Here is a 5,905-nt window from a genome sequence, read left to right as displayed (position 1 = left end):
TTTAAGAAGCTTCTCTTCCCTTCCATTAAAAATGATAGCATTTTGTTACCTTGATTTCATCCTCTGCCAGTTTTAGCTCAGGTAATTGAACTACATCCTCATTTTTTACTTGGGTTCATTACTCAAAATAGAAAAGAATAATGAAGTAATTATGAAAACAGCACTCTTTAAAATGGGTGGAAGGAACGAAAAGAAAGTTCATGTCTGTAAGTGGAAGGACACGGTCTCTAACATTTGCTGGATAGAACTTAATTATACTCACCCTAAATTAGTGAGATTGTTAGATTTGAATAACTTTAACAAGGAAATAGGTTTCCACGTTTCTGCACTTCAATCGGTGTTCTATTAACAATTGTCTACAATTAATTTTAATACATCCTTTGAAAGGTCACAGCAACTAGGGAAAGAGGACTGGAAAAAAGCAGATCTTAATCCTGTCTTCAAGAAGGGCATGAGGAAAGATCCAGACAACTATGGACAGGTCAGCCTAACGTACAATACTGGGAAGGTAACTGAGAAACCAGGAAACCACTTTCAAAAATACAAAGGACAAGGAAAGTAGTCTGCATGAATTTACAAAGGGGACGATGTGCTTAAACAACATGGTAGCCTTCATTAAGGAGATGACTAGTTCCCTTATCCCCACAGTCTTTCTGTCTTGTGATCACCTGGAGACATCCCTGCTCATCCCACATGGACCCAAAGATCCAGAATGAGGAGCACAACCATGCAGAAGATAGTTGGAAATAGGATATAATGAGAATATAGTATTGATCACAGGGATCAGGCACCTCAGCCAAGCAGCACCTGGTTTATCAATAACTTTTTCTCACTTTTTCTCACTATTTTCCCACACTTTTCATCCCCAGTCCATTTTCACCTCTTTCTTTCCCTGCCCACGGGCCTTCTTTTTAGCAAGCCATATGAAGTCCCACTCTTTATGGCTGGTGAAATAGACTTTATGCTACTCCTTAATGTCCTTAGCTTTCTACATATCCTATGCCCTTGTATGTCGTAACTCCTTTTATTTTGCATGCTGCTAGGTGGAGAAAACGTCTTTGCTTGAGGTAAATCTTTCACCTTGGGTCACCATCAGGCTGACTCACTTGGTGTCTGCAGCTCTCCTTAGCTCGGCTGCCTGCCGCTGTTCACCTGATCCTTGCTGTGCCTTTGTGTTTAATGTGATTAGCTGTTGGTCAGATAACCTGACTGACTGCAGCTCCAGGGAACCAGGCTACATTTCAAGTGAAAATGTGGTTTCCACAAGGCTGCAGTTTTCTCAGAGAAATATCTGTTTTCCTCCCACTCCTTCTGCATGAAGGAATTAGGAAAATACAAATGAGCTGCTTTGTGTCACGTTGGCTCAAGTGGAAAAATTGGCAAGTCTGACTGAACTGTAAGCACTAAGTTTGACATGAGTCTAGGCCTGTTGTAGCTGTGGTCACGTCTTCGGGGGGTTTTCTTTTGGCACACCGATGTTTTTTCTTTCCCCTTCATTAGGCAAGTTTGTCATACATAAATAATATGTACAGTTTCAAAAATATATAGAGTAAAACTCTGGTATGTTATTGATAAAATAGTACAGTGCCACTTAGGATAAAGATCTTAACCAGACAAAGTGATCCAACTACTTCTGCATGAGATGCACAATGTAAAGAAATGTTAGCAAGTTAAATATAAAACACCTACCAGAAGATACGCTTAAAATATACATATAGTTTAGCCAGTTATTATCTATATAGTTAAAAAATAAGAAGAAAAGTTCAAAGGTAAGCAAGCTTAAGAAATTGTCCTTTAAAAAGACATTATGCTAATTTTTTATACTGAATGTTTTAATAAGAGTAGAAGATGAGCATGACTGCTACTGCTCATATAACAGTTTTCATTTTAGCTGTATTTTTAACAATGTAATGCTGTGGTTTCTATCTGCTTGTTGGAGTTCTTTCGATCCCAGTATATTTCATTTCCTTGCTGAATGCCTGCCTGTGTGAGGTAATATCATTCCAAAGTGAAGTGGTTTAACCTCTGCAAAAGTGCTTGAGTTGATCCTTAATCTTTTCTCAAAATGAATTTTTCTAAATTATTTTTAAATGAGCTTTCAGTGCCAGTGAAAGGTGTGAGCTCTATTTACTCACATTTTTTTTCTCCCTTTTCTCTCCCAGCCAGGACACGAGATGCATATCTCATTGCAAATGACAATTTGGTAGATGAAAAATTTCTCCCATTATATCCCATACAACACAACTGCAAACTTCTCCATACTACAGCCCACACTACCAGTATCTCAGCACCTCATAGTCTATAATGTTTCATATGAGTTTATTAACCTTGAAAATGACTTCTGCAGATCCAAGAGAACACCAGACCAATCTTTTTCTCCCTCACCAGCATGTTCATCTCAAAATGTTCTGTGCTTTTGCATCCTTTATCCTTTCTAGTTGATACTTATTTCATTTACAGATTCAGCAGACGCCTGCCCTCTAAAACACAGTCTGAAATTTTGGTATCGTTTCACAAGAGCAACAGAAGAACTCCAGTGAGCTTCAGGCTATCCCAATAGAAGTTTGGTTTTAGCTGGTAAATACTGCATTCCACTTTCCTATTCATTTATTCAAGATGTGTGTGCATGTGTGGGGGGGGCACACTAAATACAGTTAGCTTAGGAATCAGTACTTTTGAAGCATAGCGCAGGCTCTGCATTCAGTTGACCAAGATGCCAGACCCTTGAATTGTTGGCCATGCAGGACTCAATGAGAACTTTTAACTGAAGATTCCTCTTCACACTGAGTCACTGGAAAGTTTAACAGGTCAAGAAGAAATAGAGCCAGAAGCTCAGCTTAATTTCTGAATGTCATTTTCTATCATGATCTCAAATCTAAGGACTACAGATACTGGAGACCTCTCTGAAAAGTGACAAGACTTAAAGACACTGACCCTTGCAATAAAGGCAGTATTTGGCTACCTGCTTAACAAGAACCCCACAGACAGGAGCAAATGCCGCACTTTCCTTGCCCCTTAATCTGTTCCTTGAAGAGCTGCATATAAGGAAAGGTTAGGCTGCAGTGTAGCAGGTCACCAGAGAGGTGGATCTAACATACAAAGAAGAACCAGTAGGAGATGATGTTATTTAAACCTAAATTTTCTCTCCAGTAATATAGTTGGTTGGTTTTTTATTTGTTTGTTTGCTTGCTCATTTTATAAAAACAGTGGCCATAAGTCCATTTCCTACAAGTCAGATGTCTGCAAAGCCTTGTTTTATTTACTTTGCCTGGAAGATTAGCTGCACTTTATGTGGCTTTACACAACAATGGCTGCCTCATAAGGACCTCAGAACAACACAGCTACTTTGCGCAACACAGAACATTTATTCTGGCTTATATAAAAGTGACTCTTCATATCTTCCAAGCAGTGGATGGGAGACAGCAGTAAGTTGTATGTACTGTGTTAGAACTTCATACTTGAGACTGTAGGTAGTTTTTTAGAAACTGTTCAGACATACTTAACATAATAGGAATTAGGAGATGAAATGCTGTTGTAATAATCCGAAGGGTACAGCACAAAAAGGCAGTTTACAGGTTTGGTGCATTTCATTTATCAGTGAGAATTCTGTAATTTTAAAATTATAATGTTTTTATCAGAAAGAAAAATCTCACAGATCTAGAGAAACTATTTACCTCTGTATCAGATTTATTGTTTATTTATAATGTAAGAAAAGGAGGCATGGAAAAATATTATTATTATTATTTTACTATAACAGCTGAGTAACTTCACAGGAATTCTGTAAAGCAAACAATATTCAAATATATTGAAAATACAAAATATTTTTAAAATGCTGAGTCATTTAGTCATGGGCCCCAAATACCATATTTTGGTAAGATTTGATTCAAGAAGGTGATCTGTACTTTTTCCCACATAATGTTGTTGAGTTTACACATCATTATTTCTGCAGATTTTCCTTCTCTTTCCAACACCATAGACAGGATCTAACCATACAACTTAGAGTTCATTCTCAATTAGGATTTCCTGTTAATCACTGTATTTGCTCTTCTATAGCAGTGCATGTACATCATTGCCTCGATCTGTCATGTAGTTTTATCAGAACGGAATCAGTCCTGCCCAGCGCGATCTGTCCCTGTAGGTCCAAGCTGCTACCTGTGCCTTGAATCAGTATTTCTCATCCATTCTCTTTCAGCTTTCAGTACCTAGATTCTTTTCATAGCTTTTGTGCACACCTCACCCTGCTCATTGAAAGCAGCCCGATGGAAAACTCGTTCAGATTGCGTGCTTACAGTGGAAGCAAAAAAATGTTCACATCTATTTATTATGTGAAAGATGTTCTATTTCTACTACAGGTGGAAGCTTTTCTTAAAGGAGAATGTGTTCTTTAAAATTCTAAACTTTTTTTCCTTTGTATTTCCTTTATTTGTAGTTCCCTTTACCTCAGACCAAATACCAGATTGAATAACTTCTCTGTTAGTTCTTACAGCTTATTTTGCTTATATAACTGCAGTACCTTTGGAATTTCAAAGATACTTTCAGCTAATGCAACACTATCTCTGCCAGAGTCACAGAAAGGCTTTTCACTGGTTACTCTGGGAGCTGACTGACAGGCAGAGGTCTTTCTCTTAGTATCAAACATGCTGCAGATGGCTGGTCATTAGCCTCCTATGACCACACATGTCAAAGCAGATGTTCACTCAGAACTGGAATTTGTGGGTATGTTCTTCTGGGGCAGGGGCTGAGGGCCTGGGCTGAGCTCCCTGGCCTCATGCAGGGGCAGAAGGTCCCATGTGATGCTGGGAAAGGCCATTGTTTGCTCTCAGAACTTTGATCATATTAATGTTCCTTCATAGACTGAATACTAGAAGCACGTAGTTCACAAAAATGAAGGCCACAAAATTACTAGAGAAACTCAGAATTCTTGGGCAAATCCATATAAAACAATTGCATCTCAAATCTTTGGGTATAACTACCCAAAAATAAAAAGGTTTTATGTGTGATAAGGTCAGAGTATACCCCAAAATTATAAGTAAATTTCTCGTAGAAGTGAAACAGATTTTATACAGCAGTTCTCCCATTTGCTTTATTTGCCACCTATAAAACAAGACTGCAAAACCCAATTATTCTTCTAAGAATAAGCAGAAATTACATCAGTTGTGGAAACAAAGGGAGAGGAAGATACGATTCTTGTCCTTACCATCATAGAGGCATTAATGGCTTAATCAGAATCCAGGTTTCTTATTCTGCATCACTACACAGCCCAGATAAGGCCACATTTACAGTAGTGTCCTGTTCTGGGGGTCCCAGGTACAGGGAAGTCAGCACCCCTGGTAAAAGGATGTTGTATTTCTTGTGAGTGTGAATCCATTCCCTACTGTGCTACATTTAACTGGAGAGGTTTCCATTACTTTATTTAAACTCATTTATTATGAGCAACATTTACTTTCTTTGAGATTTAAGTAATTTAAGTCATTTCAGAAAGCAAGATCCTATCGTACAATTTTCACTCTCAAATTTCAGTCACCTTGAGCATAGGAACAATCAGTAAAGAGAATCTGGGGAACCTGATATCTGATTCCTCTACCTTACTTGGGGATTCTGTGATCTGTATGGTCACAAGGCTCTATAGCTCTATGTCAAATGTAATATATAATAAATAATTTGAAAAAAATGAAGTCAAGCCTAAGTTCCCTTATCCATTCACAGTATTGCAGAAGCATCATAATATATTTAAAAGTACTGGGACAAGTACTCTCTGAGCTTTCAATTCCATTTGAAATCACATTTAAGAGTTTGATAAAGGACATATTTTACATAATTCACAAAACTTGTTTGCTATTACTTGGGAATAGATAAAATACATGTTAGTGGTTTCTCATACTGATCTAAGTTTCTTTTTGTTCAC

This window comes from Coturnix japonica, chromosome 8, assembly GCF_001577835.2.
Source record: "Coturnix japonica isolate 7356 chromosome 8, Coturnix japonica 2.1, whole genome shotgun sequence".
NCBI classification, from domain to species: Eukaryota; Metazoa; Chordata; class Aves; order Galliformes; family Phasianidae; genus Coturnix; species Coturnix japonica.
Note: the sequence above shows the minus strand (reverse complement) of the source record.